The sequence below is a fragment of the Dermacentor silvarum genome, chromosome 11 (assembly GCF_013339745.2).
Source record: "Dermacentor silvarum isolate Dsil-2018 chromosome 11, BIME_Dsil_1.4, whole genome shotgun sequence".
Taxonomy (NCBI): Eukaryota; Metazoa; Arthropoda; class Arachnida; order Ixodida; family Ixodidae; genus Dermacentor; species Dermacentor silvarum.
In genome coordinates this window covers 4,782,780-4,803,250 of record NC_051164.1, presented here as the reverse complement: position 1 = coordinate 4,803,250, position 20,471 = coordinate 4,782,780, and the positions used below count along the sequence as shown (strand labels likewise).

Here is a 20,471-nt window from a genome sequence, read left to right as displayed (position 1 = left end):
GTGAATAGTACGATTGCATAATTACATAAAAAAAGTTACATACACCAGAAATAGAAACCACTTGAACACTACCCAAACATACTGATTTTTTGTCTGAAGGTTACAGTATTGTTAATGTCAGCAATGTTATCGAGAAGACCATTCCAATGCCTAATGGCACGTGGCAAAGCACACAAGTCAAAGGTATTAGTTCGACCAAAAATGTGCTGGACGCTAAGGCGATTGTGCAAGCACCTAGATGTGTGGGATGGACAAACAAGAGGCAAGGTGGACGACTGCTCACTATTAACGATTTTATGTAGCAGACAAAACGACACTACATTCTGGCATGATTCCAAGGATGGTAGTGACAATGACAACATAATGTTAGATACGCTCAAATATTGGTTGCAATCCCTGGCGATTAAACGTGCAGCACAGTTTTGGCTATACTCAAGAATGCGGATTAGATATGTCTGGTGAGGTGACCAAATTGAACCTACCAATTCTAGTTGGGGCAAGAATAATGTTTAATATGCACGCTTTCTTGTGAAGGAAGGAGCAGCATGAAGGTTGCATTTTTGAAGATTGATGATCAAAGCACTTGTGTATATGGAGGTTAATCGATAGTACATACAACACTGCCACAGTGCAGTCAAGACATTGCAGCAGTGAAAAAAAATTCAGAGCACTTATCAAACAAGGACATGTATGCAAACAGCAACACAACACACATGGAGATGAGATGCAGTGCAACAATGCCCTTGTAGCCTACAATGTGTGGTTACTCAATATTTAGAAGCAACGGCACTACCACTAGGGCAACTAGAAGTGTGTTGTGCACGGGTGACGAGTTGACCGTAGTAGCAGCAGAAGGCACAGGCTGTGAATTTGCGGGGCGATCAGCTGTTGCGACAACAATGAACTGTAGACTGCCTAGGTTGAAGGGAACACAGTACGTTGGTCTGTTGGCTCTTCACTGATGTTGCGTAAGGGCCTATAATTGGTGCAGAAAGCATGTGGCCATCCATGGCTCAATCACAGTTGTAAGGTTGTGGGTGCCGACATTGCTCTTAAATTTTGCAAGAATGCGGGCATGGCCAACTTGGTCGTCTGCAGTTTCACTTTTCTGTCACCACCAAAGAACACTGCCACTGGTGGAATTTTTTGGTAGGCTTAACATCTTTTAAAAGCACCTTAAAATAACATTGCCAATAATTTGTCATCAAATTGACAAAACACAAAGAACAGACCAGCTTAGCTAGCCTCCCCATTTTGCAAACAGAATAGCAACTCACTTTGAAGAAAATGGGCCCACATTGTCATCATGATTACTGAGGGCATGCAAAGCGTGGAATGCCAGATTGGGAGCAGTACTGGGGCACTCCTGACAATCGTCTCATGGTAGACATTGTCTTATAACACATGCTAGGCATGTATATATGCTACATGTTTTTAATGTGAGAAAAACTGCAAAGCTGGCCGGCAGCATATCGCAGCACCTTCGCCATCGGCGTCTGTCAAGCAAGGACTGGTTACGTAAATATTATTGCGTCGATGCTACCGAATAGGGCGGGCACAGAGGCGCCGCTCGCCGGTTCGCGAACTGGCCGTTGCCAAGACGCCGACGTGAATTGGATATTTCGAGCGTCTGCACAGCACGGATTTCACGGCGGTCTGCCACCACAGCTGCACCACTCGTTTCAAGCATACAGCACGAACTGAGGCCTCATGGCGTTCTGCCACCACAGCTGCGCCATTCGTTTCAAGCACAGTACTTGAACCACACATTCAGCGCTGAACCGTGGGCGGTCGACGCAGTCACATTTTTATGACTTGTAGAGAGCAGCATATCTCTCGACGTCCGTTATGCAAAGGCGGACGCGGTTCGCTGAACTGCACTGCCGAGGCGCTACGCCACTTCGACATTTCAATCGTCACCACCTCCGCATTGTGAAGGAACACGGATCACACAACGCAGGTTCTGTATTGCCAGAGCTCACCGAGGCCAAAGCCGCAGTGCCACACAAGCACTACTCACGGCTTTCCGCCAAGTAACACAGAACCTACAACCAATACACAAGCAACGCAAGCACAATCACACACGCAATGTTGAACAACGCGCGGTGGGCGCGGGCCAGAGAACGATCACCACAGAACACCCATACAAACTCGATCACGCCGAGAACGAACACGCCATCCCATGCCGTCGTCACTTGGCGCCACCATCGCGCCTTCTCAAAAGTCCCTAAATGATCGTGTCCCTAGGTGCCTAGGATCTGGTCACGTGAGGGATTTTTGTACGACATTTAGACGCACGCGCGCCGGCCTGCCGGCCTCGCCTCGCCTCGCCTCCGTGCCTTCGCCGTCAGTTTTGGTCTCGTCGCCTGTTTTGTGGTGTTTCTCGCGATACATAGCGTGTTGCACAGGGTCGTCGTGGCATTGCCAATTGCCATCCTAGTATTATTCACGAGGCCTTTCACGCTAGCTCATTCTGATCACCACCGCCTTTTCTTCTTTTTTTTTTTTTTTAACACGAAAGTGTTTTATGCCGGGGTCCACCAAGACTTCACTGACGTATTTCCGTCACGGAAATACGTCATAGAACATAATACAAAGAAAGAAACCAGAAGAAAAAGTTCCACAAACATGCAAAATTTCGAAATCGAACCCACGACCTCTCGGTCCGCGACGATGGATCGCCGAGCGTTTAACCCATTGCGCCACAAACGCATTTGCAGAGAGCTACACAGACGCGCCTTATATATCTAACACTCCTCCGTGTACCCGCGCTCTTGCTCGGGGCGGTGCCGCCGCCTACGAGCAGAAAAGAGAAGTACTGCATTATGACACTAACGCGCACCGACAGTGAACGCTTCGGTGGTCTCAGCACTACGACGCCTCGATGCCAGCATTCGAAGGGACGCTGGCATCAAGAAGCACTACCAACGCCACCTAGGTGGCGTTGGTAGTGGCGTTCACCGTACTCAGCACAGCGGAGCGTGGACTCCGCAATTAGCTCTGAAAATGTTTCTGAAGTTGATCGCGGAGGCTGCAATTACGACGCGCTGTACGCGCTGATTTGACTCGGTGACGATTCAATTACGTGCTTTGTCTTGCGCGTTGTATTAGTGTGTCAGTTACGTGCTTCGTCTTTCGCGTTGTGCTAGCGTGTGCAGCGTAGTGCAGCTTCCATATGCACGACGGTTGCTCATGGTCATCGACGTTGGTAGTCGTGATGGAGGAGACGTGCCACCAGACGTCAGCGTGGGTGCATCAACGCCTAAGGGCGCTCTAGCCACAAAACACCAATAGACATTATATATCAATGTGCAATAAACATTACACTACTTCTGTGAAGACACGTTTCACTTTCGTGTTCTATACCGATTCCTATATAAGAGGGATCAACCACATTTTTTCTGTTTCCTTAGGTCTATCGTTCGTGACTTTATTAATGGAACTGCAGTCTTGATACCACGTCACATTCCTGCCCTCTCAGAAGATGCCGTGCCCACAGTACTTCCGAACTTGCCAAACTACATTAGGACTCTGACGAAAGAAAGAAAAAGAAGAGATGTCTCACACGCTCCACGGGTCCCAGGTTCAGCACGGCCAAACCACTCCGGTATAGGCAGTTCCGCCTACTATGACCCTGCATGCCTGGACTACATATTCGACTCTCTGAGTACGAATAAAGTATTATTATTATTATTATTATTATCTTACAAGAGAAGCGGCGCTTGTCTATTGACAAGACGGGGGAATACATGCCCACCGGCAGACGTGGAGGCTGTAAATATACAGCGGGATGGAATGCCCAGTCCAGTCGCAGAAGAATTGTTCATTATCGAGCTTAAGCGACCTTTGGAACTGTGGTCACTGCAAAAGTTTAAACAAAACATTGCTCGTTACTGAACTGCAGAGTTTGCATTGAACGAAATGCTGCGCCTGTTGTGTTAACCAAAATGGTAGTGTTCTTCATTGGAGAAGGACTTGCCAGGGCCGCTATTTTGTAGCGATGACTTTAAAGTAATAATGCCTTTTCGCGCTTATCGCGCTTTGTCAGTGGTCAGAGCGACGGTCCGCTCGCGTTATCAACGGGATCAGCCGGCCGTGAGCGGTGGATGATAAGACTATTCCAAAATAAGTCATAAGACATCGCTACAAAATCGCGGCCCAGCTGTAGCATCTACTTGGCTGGGCAGCTTCACAACGAAACCTTTGTGGAATCTAAAGAACAAACAGTAGGGACCTTGGGGGCCTTTTATATCTACCAGTCTATCAGAACCATTCTACAAGCTGGTCAATTAATGCCCTTATTGAAAACAAACTCACTCGTTTAATTGCATGCCAAAGCTTGGCAAAGTTTATGCAGTTGATCAATTGGTGATGTGCCAAAAATTGGTTGCCTAGAGCATTCTGCTGCCCTGACAGCATCAGTTGTACGTTTTTATTGCGTAACGAGGATTCATTTTTTGCTTAAAGGTGTCATTCAGCAGGGCACTGAGAATAAACTAAGCACCGAAATATTGCGTGTTGTAGATCAAATTTTACCATAGTTGTTTTCCTCACTTAAATAAACTATTTTATGACCAGATCTGTTGCTGTCTGAAATCATAGTAAATTGCTTATTTGAGCGTCGAAAGGACATGCTACACGTCTTCAAGCGCTGGCACAAAGTGGTTTGTACGTCGAGAAGTAATCGGGTAATGACTGCAGTTTACAGGTCGTACGTACAGCACGCATAGGGTGATTACTGCTGACCTCGACGACGACGGTCGCATTTTGAGGGAGTCGAAATGCAAGGCACCTGTGTGCCGTAAGGTGTGAGTGCGCGTTAAAGAACCCGAAGTGGTCGAAATTATTCCAGAGCCCCCAGCCCCTATGATCCTGATCCGGAGGACAAAAAAAAAAAAAAAAAAAAAAAAAAAAAAAAAAAAAAAAAAACCGCGTTTGAATCTATCGACGCAATGCGAACTGGGCCCGTAAAATCTCAGAGGAGTAGTGATGTGGGCTGATAAAACGTTGATTTCATGGATAAAGATGTATATTCCATGACGCTCGCAGACAACGCGCGATACCCGAGGCTGGCGATGCGCTCATTTCGGATGCGTGCCTTCCCGCCATGGAGGAAGGAAAAAAACTAGGAGGGAGCGTCACGTGACAATCTTGAAGCCTAGTCATAAAAAATTTAGAGGAATGGAATGATGGGAAATAGGCCCTCACGTGATAGGCAAGCGGTAGATTTTACTCGGCTCGCTTCGGTGGCTTCGGTTTCGTCTGCTGCGGGGGTTTCGGAATATGCGCACATACTCAGCGTGGCAAACGCGCGCCGAGGTTAGGAAGGAATTCGAGTGTGTGAAGCAGTTGAGTCTCGCCGCCTAATTAGCAGACAGGCGCCAAGGCTGTTGCGAACGAAGGCGTCGGTTAACCGGCATTGCGCCGAACAAGCCGGGAGGACTACCTCAAGGACGACTGGTTGCGTTTCGGTGTGGTTTCAGGGAAACGAGGGAACCTTTCGCCCTGCAAACGTGTGAAGGCAACCAAGCCGCCCTTCCCACGACGATTCGTTGCGTTTGACGACGTCTTCTGGGAAACAATGATGCCTTTCGCCCCCGCAAAATGTGCACGCGATTAAGCGAGCGTACAGGATCCGAAGCGACTGTCCCTACGGGAAAAAAATGCGTCCCGTCTTGTGCCCAAGGATGGACTGGCGAGCCGGAGACTCCGAACATATTTAGGGCCGTGCCGGCCCGTAGCGCAGTCGACACTGTTGTTCGAGATCTGCTCAAAGTCTTCGGCCTCTTAGCAGACCGGCGAGAACTCCCGTCAGCAGTAGGCGCACCTGCGTGATGAAGTGTTTTGTGCCAGGATGCCCTAATCGAACAGAAAATCGGCGCGATGGCCTGTCCTTCCATAGGTAAGCACAATGAACGTTTCTTTTATTTATGAAAATGGAACTGCAATATTCGCGATCGTTAGTGACTACGTGCTCGTGTGAATTATAACTGACGAAATAGTGGTGCAATACTATTCAAGCCATTTTTTTTCAACTTTGTCATAATTCCCACTAAGTGTTAAACATTTATTTCTCTTTAAAGTACTTATATCAGCTAGCCTACACTCCTAAAAAGGTACGATGTGAAACTATTTATTGTCGAAGAATTAATTACATTTCCTGCTATAAAAATTATTATTGACCGAATTTTGTGTGTATTTCTTGTGGCTGAAAACAATCAAAATTGCAATAAAACTAATTAATTGAAGAAACCATGAACGATTAGTCTTCAGATAACATACCAAGTTTTGCAATAGTTGCCAAGAACAATAATTTTGTAGAGAATATTCTGCTCGTTTTAAACTAATTTAACTAAATTTTACTAATTTAAACTTTAAATTTAAACTAATTTAAACTAAATTTTAAATGAAGCCAATGGTGTCGCTATTAGTCCAGGGTTTTAGCTTCAACTGTGCATCTGGTGTTTCATTTGCACGGTCAGCAATTTGAAGTTATGTTGCAGTAAGCGGTCCCTCGTCATTGCACTTGGTTTATTTTGTCCAGTCTCCCAGTCCAAGGTCCTCCAGGACGCTCAAGCGTGAAGCTTCTGCAGCACTGCCTGCACACAACCCAGCGACACCTCGAACAGCAAGGCATACTATGGTGAGGATAATACTCGACCACTACAATTTTTACATACTTGTTTCCTTAGGTAGCTGCAAGTGAAGTGGCATATATTTTCATGGCAACTGTTTAATAGCTCAAGCATAATAAATGTCACTCAGTGAACTGCACTTGGACACTAACATTTATGATCATGGCCACCATCTAATTAAATACTGAAACATTCATATATGTTCGCAGCGGTATGAGTTTCCTCAGGGTTTGCATTAAACACCAATTATCGGCCAATAATCCTTTTTCAATTTTTCTTTTCCATTCAAATGACACAATAACTAGAAGACCAACAGGTTTGTCACAATGTTCTATGCTCTTTATATGTTCGATCGGTCACAATGAGCCGTGATATATGAGCTCAGTATATTTTGCCCACTCCAACTAAAAGGCTTCTTTAAAACATCTCTCATTGAACTATGCTACATTGGCCTCTTCTGTGTTAGTTGTTTTGTACTTCTACCTTTCCTGCCTGGGCCCAGATGGGCCTGCAGTATTTAGCAAATAAATAAACAAACAAAATTAAGTGGCACTAGCAAGCTCGTGTGGATGGCAGTTTTAGGCCCCCACAGTTTTTAACTTCACAAAAGTGTAAACGGAAACCGTCGTGAGCAATGTAATGACCTAAAATTTAGCATTATATTCGTCATAACTTGCACAAGAGTGTATGCCACAATAATTAAGTACTTTGTTCTGCGTACGTGCTTTGTGTCATGTTGGTCGCTCATGCACCTGTTACAGCGCGTGATATTTTGCAGCCACAGCCAGCAGAAGACGCACCTGAAAAGGCCTTTCTGAGGCATGAAGTATGGCGTTACACAATTACAAACTGCGACCAAGAAGAAGATGAAGACTCTACGGCAATCCCATCAACACCTTTTTCAAAAGGTTGCTCATCTCGAAAATGTCATAGAAGATTTATCTGACAATCGCATTCTAGGAAATGAGGATGTCGCCATATTGCAGAGTCTTGGTGGGGCAAAAAAAGACTTGCTCATGCGTCAACTGCCACATAAGTCTGGTGCCAGCAATGTCACCTGCTTACTCGCCAGAGCTCAGGCCATTTGCACTGACTTTGCATTTTTATTCCCCTAGAGCATACAGATATGTACGAGCTGTTTTCAACACATGCCTCCTGCATCCAAAGACACTGTGTAAATGATATCAATCCATTGATAGGGCTGCTGACTTTTCAAAAGAGGCAATGACTGCATTGGCTATCAAGGTAAAGCACGGCTCTCCACATTATGCAATCTGGTTGTGGATGAGATGGCCATTCAAAGAAGTAGTGTGGGATGGGATAAGCTTCTATGGATATGTTGACATGGGCATTGATGTCAATGATGACAGCTTTCCAGTTGCCTAAGATGCATTTGTTTTAATGCTTGTTGCAATCAATGGCAGATGGAAGCTGCCGATTGGCTACTTTCTAGTGCATGGCCTTGGTGGTGAGCAGAGGCGCAATTTGGTGCTGCAAGCTGCTAGCTTCACTCACGAAAAAGGTGCACACATTTTGAGTTTGACCTGCGATGGCGCTGCAGCGAATTTGTCATTTCTGCACAGCCTTGGCTGCAAGATGGACCTGACTGAGCTGGATGCTTCTTTTCCACATCCAGTGACAAAAAAAACTTTTCTTTGCCATGTTGGATCCCTGTCACATGTTGAAGCTACTGCGGCACACCCTGTTTGATAAAAAGGCTATTGTGATACGAACAAACAGTTCATATTGTTGAAACACATTGATGAGCTGCATGAAATCCAGTACACAGAGGGCCTACATTTGGCAAACAAACTTAGACAAGCACATATTACCTGGAAAAACCAGCCCATGAAAGTCTCATTGTTGGCTCAAACGTTTAGTCAATCGGTAGCAGATGCTCTTAGTGACTGCAGAGCTAAAAAAATTCAAAGTTTTCAAATTCCTTGCCAACAGAAGAGTTTATCAGGCATGTCAACAACGCATTTGACATTTTAAATTCAAGACATCCAAGGCAAGAAGAATAGAAAGGACCGCTGTGTCCTGAAAATGTGACTCCTGTCACTGCGTATGTCAAAGAACTTATGGCCTACTTTTGCTCGCTTAGGGAGGCTGCAGCTGGTAAACTAATGACAGGGACCACCCAAAAGACAGGCTTAATTCGCTTTGTGGTGTGCTTAGACAACCGTCTATACAACCACTTGGTTACAGAAAATGACCTATTGGCATATCTTTCGACTTCCAAGCTCAGTCAGGACCACCTTGAGTTACTTTTTTGCTGCAATAAAATCATTTGGGGGCTGCAATGACAACCCAACAGCAAAGCAGTTTGCAGCAGCATTGAAGCGTCTGATAGTTCGTAATGAGGTCAAGGACATTGATGGCGGAAATTGCTTTCTATTGGAACACATCGAAATTCTCTTTGTACGCTCCTTTGAAAAAACCATACTCCATCGATGTAATTAACCTCCCTACAGCCAGTGAACCACTCACAGAAGCAATTTTACAGGATCATGGTTACTCTGCTGACCCAGGCAATGTGTCTGAGCTTGGGTGCCTGCGGCTCGCAGTACTGGAAGACTTGCTACACAAGTTTTCTCATGGGTGAATTATGTTCATGATGGCCCACACAATTAATTCCTTCATCCATCAACTTGAGCTGTCCCACCAGGTTTTATGTTAAGGCATTTATTTGTTTTTTGAGTGACTTTGTAAAGTGCATATATTGTTCAAGAGCGTTGTATGCAGATATCAAACTTTTATAGAGAGAAAATGTGATACCTTATTGTAAATTCTGCAAGTGCATGTTTGTTGTCTTGCTGAATGCTGTAGCTTGAATCGCCTGCATGCAAATTATGCTTAAACAATTGTTCTGTTCAGCCCAAGCTAAACAGTGTGGACAATGACGGTAGGTTAGCTGGCCTACCTTTCACTAGAGCAAACTGTGTGATGACATGGACATGCTGTGAATGCTCTCAATGGATTATGTGTGAGCTAGGTATACGCTTGAGGATGACAATGTTTTTTTAATGTTTATCCTGTATGTCTTTTACCTGACCTTTGTGGAAAGTTGCCACTGCCACCTGGAATACCGTTGGTGTTACTATTTAAATAATTTAATGTGCTCACTCTGTTCACTTGCTTTACAATAGCCTTTTATGATGCCAGATTCACTGTAACCACAAACATTTGGTGTATACCACTCAATGAGTGTTTTAAATACCGTGAAATATTCATTCATTTGAGGTTCACAACGTAATAGAGCCGTCGCGTCCTAATTGTGGTGTGTTGGCTCAGCTTCGACGGTGCTAACTTTTTTGTAGGTATGTGATACAACATAAGCTTTGTTGTAAATTCTACTTGCAGCAAAATGCATTGTATTTTAATGTTGACATACTTACTTTGTGGGTCTGACCTCACATCAATTGTTTCAACTTTGACTTTGTGAACTACCACTCTTTTTTTAATTTCTGCATATGTATTGCTTACTTTTCTGACAAGCACAATCACCGAAGCCTTTCAATATTTGTGAGGACAGCGCAGATGTAAATATTATACAATTATAGCCCTGTATTGAAGGCGTTGCATACAAGGCATTGTAAGCAAAACTGCAGCTACATTCAAGGACAGCTGATCCCATTGACCAGTTTTATTAAAGGTATCAATACTACGTGTGATATAGTTTACTTTTTATAACATTATTATACAAATGCCCTGTGGCATACAAATATGCTAATACTGATACCGAAGAGCAGGGGCACAATAAGTTTTCCTACTTGCTGTTTATAATTTTCTTTTGTGTATTATCTTTGCAATGTACTTCATTTAAATTGTAAATGTGGCTTCCTTCTGTATTTGTGTGAAATCTTCTGGCTTCTATAGGTGCAATAAACACTGAATAAAGAATGAAACAATTACTGTTGTCATAAAAATGTGCTTTCCATAGTACAAGTACACCAGCAACACAATGAATCCACAAGTGCAAATGAATGCTGCCATTTTGTCCCTTGCCGCTATGTATTCACTTTTCATGCCGTTTCACACTAGCAGAGGAAGAAGGGTCCCCCTGGCAGTGTTTAATTCTAGGACATAATTGGCTATACTCGCATTCGGAAACAGCTGAATAACTCTAGATAATGCACAAATTCCGTCCATTTGTTTTATTATATAACGAAAATGGATCCCCGAGGCGCGTCTCAACAGCGTCGTCGCACCACACAATCTTGCAAAATAGTACACGTAAATCTGAATAAACGGCGATCACTTCGGCGTTTAGAATGCAGGCTAATGCTATTTATTTCTCTCAAAATGAAACACGCCCACGAGAGCCTTTTATTAAGCGAAAATGCGACAAAAAAGTGTCCTTCAAAACATCTCGTTTCTTCCTAGGTGCAAGACAGCGTGACAAAAATTATTTCTCTCAAAATAAAACACGCACACCTGCAGCCTTTTATTAAGCGAAAATGCGGCAAAAAAGTGTCCTTCACAACATCTCGTTTCTTCCTAGGTGCAAGACAGCGTGACAAAAATTATTTCTCTCAAAATAAAACACGCACACCTGCAGCCTTTTATTAAGCGAAAATGCGACAAAAAGAAAAGTGACCCTCAAAACACCTCGTTTCTTTCTAGGTGCAAGACAGCGGGACGAAAAATTAGCAAGATAATACGCACCACAGTTTAAGGTGCACAACGGCTGATTTGACGAAACTTGAGTATGTAGGAAAAATAGACCACACTCGGGCGTCTGGACGGGTTTCGAGCCGCGAGCGCTGGCAACTCCACTAACCGCGGTGGTAAGCGCAAGTGACGCCTTGAAAATTGTCTGTCTTCATGAGTCAGACGCCCCAGTCTTGCTCCACGTTTCAAGGCATCGCATTTGAAGCGAAGAACGACGCGCGCAGTAGCAGAACACCACCACCCGCATACGGGCCTCCAAGCCAGTGACGGCAGGCGCCACTAAAAGTTACCACGTACCAAACCAATGCCTCCTTTACTAGATGCCCGTCGCGTTGCTCGCTTTCTCATTGGGGCGGCGGTTCCCTTAGTTCAGCATAAATTCCGTGAGGCGGCGCTCGTTGCCTTTTCAACTTCCGGCGGCGGCGGCAGCGGCGGTCGAAGACTTCCGCCGGCGCTTCGATAGCGCCTGCCGACTCCGAGACGGTAACAGATGCTACAGTAATCTCAGAGGCCGCAGCACGTGATCTAAGTTGCAGACGTGCGCCACAAGCGGCGCTCGTTGCCTTTTCGCGGAGAAGAGAAATGGGAGAGGGCACGGAACCGGGTTTACCGGACCACGCGGCAGGCATCTAGTAAAGGAGGCGTTGACCAAACAATCACGAATGTTCCGGCAACCTTGTGGGCCTTTTCCGCCCCATAAGGCACCGCGCACGGCGCCCTTGAGAGAGGGAGGGGTGGCTTCAGAGGAGGTTGGCTTGCCGAGGCTAGCGGAATCACGTGACGCTCCCTCCTCCATGCTTCCCGCGCCTCGGTCAACAGCGCCGCCCTGCGGCATCGGTGCGCTGAGGGGTCACGCTTGCGCCGCCGGTATTCACACCTCCCCTTCTAGCCACCCTAGTGCTGGGGCAGGCTGCGCGCGCTGACGCGTTGTTGATCCGAAGTTCCTTCTCGCGTGGTGATCATGCCAATCTGCGCGATTTTCGGTTGCCGCACAAGAAGTACCACTGCCGCGAAGCCGAGCTACGCAGAACTGGGCGTAGGTCCACACCAAACGTAATAACATGGCAGTGCGAACGCACAAGAATGCTGTCGGAGAAACGTCGGTACCTGTGGCTTTCCCGGATAAATCGGAAGGACCTGAACAACGTGCGTGTCGTCACTTTGTTTCGGGTAACACGCCAAAACACTGCGCATCACGCATGATCGTAAAAGGGCGGCAGCGAAAGCCCCGTACTGGTACGTTGGTGACCGCCCGCTCCCACACGCATAGTCGCCTTTACCGCTCTGAAAAATGCCCGTGTACTTGTGTTGTAGTGCACGTTAAAGAACTCTGGTTGTCACGGAACCCTCCACTGCCGCGTGTTTCACAATTAGATCGTGATTTTAGCACGGAAAACCCAAATTTTGTTTTTTTAACGGCCTACAAACTGCTTCGCATCGTCATTTGTTGGTATGTGTGCTTCGCTTAGCGACATGCTAGGCAATATTTGAATGTCTGCATGCTTTCAATATAGTGGGCTACTTCTATTTAACGCAACAAAATTCACATGCACGGACATGCACCGAACTGTAAACCAAACCTCGCAGAAAGAAGCGAACACACGTTTTGAAGCTTGGGGAAAAGTGCATATAGGTGAACCTTTGTGTCAATAAAGCTTTCCCTGAATGAAGCAGCACAAAAAATACTGAGATAGTTTTCTCTGCCGCACGCCAAGGAACATATGCTTTCATTGACTCGCCGAGGACGATGGTAAGACCCGGTCGCTTCGCTGCAACCTTCCTCACCCAACCGCTCGTGAATTGTGCGCCTTCAGCGATTTGTAAGCCTTTATTTCGTTCAGCGTAACGTGGCTCGTGGATGGGACAAGCTAATCAATAATATCCACGTACGTCGAGGCCGGGAGTGGTATCCACGCCAACGTGCAGCTAGTATGGGTCCACGCCGTCACACATTCCGACCTTTTCTTTGTAGCGAGCCCGCGTCGGCCCTACAAGCTCGTCCATGTAGAAAGGGCAAAATTCAGGGCTCCTCACTTTTGCCATCGCAAAGCTTTCACGATAGCAAACACGCGGCGCTAACACGTAGAAACGAACGCCAAACACAAACGCAGCGGGCCAGCGGCACGGCTAGTAGTGAGGTGCCTAGCGATGGCGGACGGTCGGGGCAGGCGGCGGATATGACGTCACGTGCAAACTATGTATAGTTTATTTATTTATTTTTTCATTCAAAACACAAAGAATGCACGGCGCGCCACGCGCGAGCGCACATATAATGCCAATGCGCCCTCAAAATCTTAAAGACGCATTGACATTCTTTGTTCCAGACTCAGTGTTTTGAAGACTGAACCCTTGACGGGATATAAAGAGAAGAGCGCCCTGCACTGTAGATAAGAACTCAGCTTCTTAACTTTTTTGCAGTTGCTATCTGTAGAGGGCGCGAGTGCTAAGCCGATTATGAGGCGCCCTCTATAGGATGTAGCATATAAAGGCTGTGCTGTGAATAAACGGGGGCACTTCTGCTGGGGACTCGGAGCGTGTGTCTTTACTCCGCGGCCCTCGGGCTTCAGCCTGCCTCCTCGGCCGCCTCGGCTCGAACCCTCCCACCACATGGTGTCAGGAGTGGGGTGCGTGGTTCCCGCGACTTGCCATGGCTAACAAAGACGCTCCAGTTCCTGCTCTCGCTGCCGCCAGTCTCCGGAGTCCCGCTCCGTTCCCCTTCGACGATGTCGGCGAGTGGCTGCCCTGGTTACGGCAATTTGAGGACTATGCCTTCGCCACCGGCATGCACGCAGCCCCGGACGAGACGAGGGTTAGGACTCTCCTCTACTGTATGGGCCCCCGTGCACGCATTGTCCTCAGTTCTCTCATGTCCGATGAAGAAGCGTACAAGTCCTACGCGGAAGTCACCCGGCGGCTCACAAGCTACTTCGTGCACCCCGTAAACGAGGTGTACGAGAGCTCTCGGTTCCACAAGCGGACGCAAGAGCCAGGCGAAACCGTCGACAGTTTCTTCACGGCCCTTCGGAACATGGTACGCAAGTGTAACTACCCGTCACCTGCCGTTGAAGAGCGTCTTGTTCGCGACCGTTTCGTCGTGGGTTTGGCGGATTCTCGCCTTTCAGACAAGCTGTGCCGCACTCCGAGCCTTTCCCTGGACGACGCACTCGTGCAAGCTCGTCAGCACGAAGACGCCGAACGCGAAAGACAACGCCTGTCCCTCACCGCTGGGCAACCGCTTACGGCAGCTCACGTGGACGCGGCGACTTCGCGTAAACCCGCGCAGCGTGCACGCGGACGACGCAATAGACGGGACTCTGGCAACTTTGCTGACTTTGCGTCACGTGACCGACCCGACGGTTCGCACTCGAGCAACAGAGCTGGCGAGGCTTTGAAATGCGGCCTAGGCCTAAGTAGGCAATGCGGATTTTGCGGTCACGAGTTTCACCGACGGTCTGACTGTCCAGCGGCCAAAGCGGTCTGTAACCACTGCAAGAAGCGAGGCCACTTCGCGGCGGTATGTCGCTCAGGGAAGCGCCTCGGATCCGTCGAGCTCCACTCCGTCGCGGCGGTGGCCCGCAACGGGCGGTACGTTGAGGTGCGTGTCAACGGGAACCCTCTCGTCTTCAAAGTGGACTCTGGAGCCGACGTCTCGGTGGTTCCGCGCACGTTTCCCGGCTGCCCAGCCGTCCTCGATAAGCCGCGAGGCGAAGAACTTTTCGGACCCGGGAAACAAGCCCTGAAGCTTCTCGGCACCTTCGACGCGGCGCTGTCTTGGAGAGGCAGGCAAGTCAACGAGCGCCTCTACGTCGTTGCGGGACAAGAGCAGCCACTTCTCGGCTATCCCGCTATCGTTGCCCTTGGGGTCGTCAAGTTTGTCGGCGCCGTCGCACCAGCTCTGCCGGACGCACCACCTCGTGAAGTCCCTCCAGCCCTTTTCACCGGCCTGGGCACGTTTCCGGAAGAGTACACGATACGTATCAAGCCTGACGCGGTACCGTATGCCCTCAGCACAGCCCGGCGTATCCCGATACCGCTACGAGACGTAGTCAAAAAGGAGCTCGACAAGATGGAGCAGGAGGGCGTGATCCGGTGCGTCGACGAACCGACGGACTGGTGCGCGGGACTTGTCGTCGTCCCGAAGCCAGCGGGGGGTTACCGCCTGTGCGTTGATTTGACCAAACTCAACCAAGTCGTTCTGCGTGAACGCCACGTACTCCCGACCGTCGACCAAACCCTCGGACTTCTCGGTGACGCACGCGTTTTCTCGAAGTTGGACGCAACTTCAGGCTTCCACCAAGTACGCCTGGCGCGCGACTCCCAGAAGTACACGACTTTCATCACTCCGTTTGGCAGGTATTGCTACTGCCGCCTCCCATTCGGCATAACATCGGCCCCGGAATACTTCCAGCGTCAGATGTCTCGCCTGCTGGAAGGGTTGGCTGGTGTTGTTAACCTTATGGACGACATCCTTGTGTTTGGCCGCACCACAGAAGAACACGACCAACGCCTCCAGGCAGTCCTTGGTCGCCTCCAACAAGCGGGGGTCACCCTCAACGCTGCCAAGTGCACTTTCGGCGTGTCCAGCGTGCGGTTCCTTGGCGTTGTCGTCGGTGCCAATGGCATCACTCCGGATCCAGAGAAAGTGGCCGCCATTCAGCGCATGCCAGCTCCTCAGGACGTTCATGGTGTCCAACGTTTTCTCGGTATGCTCAACCATGTCGGTCGCTTCCTCCCGGGCCTCTCTCAAACGACTGCGCCAATCAGAAGTCTCCTGAACAAGCTTGCAGCCTGGACATGGGGACCAGCGCAGGCTTCAGCATTTGAAAAGCTCAAGAGCATGCTGTCGTCGGACATCTGCCTCGCAAGGTACAACCCTGCACTGTTGACGACAGTCTCCGCAGATGCCAGTTCCTTCGGGTTGGGTGCTGTCCTCCTTCAAGACCAGCCATCAGGGGAGCGCCGACCAGTTGCATACGCCTCTCGAGCGCTGACTGAAACGGAACGGAGGTACAGCCAGATCGAAAAGGAGGCACTGGCTGCCACCTGGGCCATCAACCGATTCGACGAGTTTCTTCGGGGTCTTCGTTTCACCCTCGAGACCGACCATAAGCCGTTAGTACAGCTCCTAGGAACCGCGGATCTCGATCTCATGCCACCACGAATCCAGCGCTTCCGCATCCGCCTTCTCCAGTACCAGTTTGATGTCAAGTACGTTCCTGGGAAACAGCTGGCCACCGCAGATGCACTCTCAAGGGACCCAGTCGTCCAGCTGCCAGCGACTCCAGCTGTTGACAAGGTGGAGCTGTACGTTCAAGAAGCACTCCGTGCTATCCCTCCTACATTTGCAGTCCTCCTCGACGACTTCCGAGCTCACCAGGCTGCAGATGGGGAGTGCGCGCAGCTCAAGTTGTACTGTGAGCAAGGGTGGCCTAGGAAAGAGAATCTGCCTCTCAGCATGGCTCAGTTCTGGGCTCATCGGGCCGAGTTCAGTATTGGTGACGGCCTTCTCCTCTGCGGTGGACGCCTGCTGGTGCCCGCTTCTCTGCGGAAGCACGTCCTCTCCCTCATCCATGACGGACACCTCGGAGTGAACCGTTGCCGCGCCATCGCCAGGGGAGCTGTCTGGTGGCCGACCATGGGGAGTCAGATCAAGACAATGGTGGAGAACTGTCCCAACTGTGCTACCACGCGGGTCCAGCGAGCAGAGCCACTGCTGCCTACCGTGACGCCTAGCCGTCCCTGGGAGCGAGTCGGGGTGGACATATTTCATCACGAAGAAGCCGACTACCTTCTCCTCGTAGATTACTACTCGAGGTACCCTGAAGTGCTGTCCCTTCGCTCGACGACGTCTACAGCGGTGATCTCCATCATCAAAAGTGTCTTCGCAAGGCATGGGATCCCAGAGACCCTCGTCAGCGATAATGGGCCTCAATTTTCGTCGGCAGAATTCCGCGTCTTCGCCCAGAGCTACGGATTCTCCCACGTCACCAGCAGTCCCAGGTACCCGCAGTCTAATGGGGAAGTCGAGCGTATGGTGCGGACGGTTAAGGAACTCTTCAAGAAGTCTCCGGACTGGCCTTTGGCCCTCTTGGCATACCGCAACGCACCTGGCGTGACCGGGTACAGCCCTGCTCAGCTGCTCATGGGGCGCAGCCTCAGGACTCGCCTTCCGGTCCCCATGGCCGCGTTGCTTCCAGAACCACCTAACGCTGCCGACTTCCACCGGCGTGACACTACCCAACGACGTCGCCAGCGTCAAGATTTTGACCGTCGACATGCTGCACAAGATTTGCGGCCCCTGGAGGAGGGAGAGAGAGTGTGGATTCGCGACACAGATTGTGCTGGCACTGTTCTTAGCCCAGCGCAGCGTCCACGCTCCTACGTGGTCCAGACGGATGCAGGTGCTCTCGTCCGCAACCGGAGACATCTGGTTCCGCAGCAGTCTCCGTCATCAGGTGGTCTAGACCTCGGCAGCTCCAGTCCACGGACACGAGGATCTGAAAGCCTGCCACAGACTCCAACTCGCCCAGAGCCTGTGTGCAGCAGTCCAACTCCCAGGGCACTTACTCCTCTACCAGTTGCATCGCCACCGGTTGCCCCGGCTACTCCCTCAAGACCGCCTGGGTCAGTTGTACGCACTCGGTCTGGACGTTGTGTTAGGCCGCCGGTGCGGCTGAACTTGTAGAACGTGCCATGAGACATTTGTCATTACGTTGTATACCTGAGAGCAAGGGGTTGCTTTCTGTTACTTTCCCAAAAGGGGGGATGTAGAGGGCGCGAGTGCTAAGCCGATTATGAGGCGCCCTCTATAGGATGTAGCATATAAAGGCTGTGCTGTGAATAAACGGGGGCACTTCTGCTGGGGACTCGGAGCGTGTGTCTTACTCCGCGGCCCTCGGGCTTCAGCCTGCCTCCTCGGCCGCCTCGGCTCGAACCCTCCCACCACACTATCCATGCACTAATCGCTCTGTTTCTCCATGTTCACTCGCCCATAGTGATGTATTAAACCAGTTTGTTTTACTTCGTCTTGTCTGCCTGCCGTTCCCTCCTCGATGATTAGCGAGGGGCAAACTCCAAGCGAACGCTGTTCCAAGTTGGCAGCCGCTCGAAGTTATGAGGAAGTTATTTAAAGACAAAGCATTAGTAACGTAACGACTAAGTTCATTCCATTCTCTAATTGTTTTAAGAAAATATGAACATTTAAAGCAACTTGAGTTAAAGGTGTTCGAGAGTGATTCTGGTGTGTTGACCTAGAACTATTCAAAGAACTTAGTACGGATACGTCAATGTTTATGTCACCATGAATAAATTGAAATGAAAACTTTAGTCGTGCTAGTTTTGCTCTACTTTGCAGTGTTAATAAACCAGCTCTCTTTAATAATTCAGTCAATGAATCCGTTGACTTGTATTTATTAAAACAGAACCTAATATTGCCTTCCCCTGCAACCCTTCCATTCTTGCAATGAGTTCTTTTGTGTACGGAAACCAAACAATACTGGTGTGCTCCAGCACTGGTCGAACAAGCATTTTGTAGTGTTACGATACAGTATTCAAAGACGAATCGATGAAAAGGGGAAAAGGGTTGCCACGCCATCACCAAGCCGCTCCAAAGACAAGCGCACTTCGTTCTCTGCTTTTTCTGTCCTTGCCGTAGCTTTAGCGTAAAAGTAGGCCAGCAAATTTGTATCTGGGGCGCAAGACGAAGGTATCTTCTCAGAAAGAAGAGTCGCTTTAGTGCTCAGCATGTACATTGATTTCCACTTGAGGTTATTTTGTTAACATGGCCTTCCCATCGGAGAGCGTATGTTTAAGTGGCACCTCAATATTTACGCTGAAATGCACAAGTGAGAGGTGTGTCATTAATAATGTAAGTAAACTCAGCTATCCGTTTCTTTCTAGTACTTACTGTTAGCGTTACAGATTTTTGGTTATTTAGAGTCATCTGCCACTCCTGACACCAAGAAAAGGCAGAATTTCGTATATGGCGATTATCACTGTCATTAATTTCACGGTACGAAATGCAATAGTCAGCGAATAGATGGATGTTACCATGTAATAGGGAAGGCAAATCTTTTATGTATATTAAAAATAAAACTGGGTCCAAAACACTGCCTTGGCGCACTCCCGACGCAACAAGTGCTAAATTGGAAGCTTCGTTATGAATATACACGAATTGTGAGTGGTATAGGTCGACACAGTGACTCATGAGTCCACTCACTCACACTCGCACTCATTTCAAAGGGGCGAGTGTGAGTGGAGGTGAGTGCGAATGAGTGAGTGTGAGTGGAAGTGAGTGCCAATGAGTGTGAGTGCAAGTGAATGCCAGTGAGTGTGAGTGGAGGTAAGTGCCTGTGAGTGTAAGTGGAGGTGAGTGCGAGTCAGTGTGAGTGGAGGTGAGTGCCAGTGAGTGTGAGTGGAAGTTAGTGCGAGTGTGAGTGAGTGCAGGTGAGTGCCAATGAGTATGAGTGCAGGTGAGTGCGCGTGCGAGTGAGTGCCAGTGAGTGTGAGTGCGAGTGAGTGCCAGTGAATATGAGTGGAAGTGAGTGCGAGTGGAGGTGAGTGCCAGTGAGTGAGTGTGAGTGCGAGTGAGTGTCGGTGAGTGTGAACATGAGTGAGTGCGGGGCCTGGAAAAAATTATGGTGAGTGAGTGTGAGTGATTATTCGCCCACACTCCTGACCTAGTATATATCATATATATATGATACATACTATATATATATATATATATATATATATATATAAACAAAGTTTATATATTTAAACAAAGGACCTAATAAAGAAACGACAAAACATGAAAATGTCCAACTCAAGAGATCAGATAGAATTCGCTGAACTGTCAAAACTGATCAACAAGAAGAAAGTAAGGGATATTCGAAATTATAACGTGGGGAAGATTGAGGAAGCCGTAAAATATGGACGCAGCAATAAATCAGTAAGAATAAAGCTTGGCATAGGACAAGGCAAGATGTATGCACTGAAAGATAAGCATGGTAATATCATCAACAATTTCGCTGACATAGTAAAAGCAGCGGAAGAATTCTATACTGACCTGTACAGTGCCCAAAACAGCCAAACTACTTTCATTCAAAATAGTGATGAACCGGATACAGAGGCTCCTTGTATAACTAGCGATGAAGTTAGAAGGGCCGTGAAAGACATCTC

General features: G+C 48.5%; 1 pseudogene; it reads left to right on the top strand.

Annotated features, from left to right (window-relative positions):
- Positions 1–17,338: 17,338 nt before the first annotated feature.
- Positions 17,339–18,252, top strand: LOC125941421 (uncharacterized; annotated as a pseudogene).
- Positions 18,253–20,471: the final 2,219 nt, after the last annotated feature.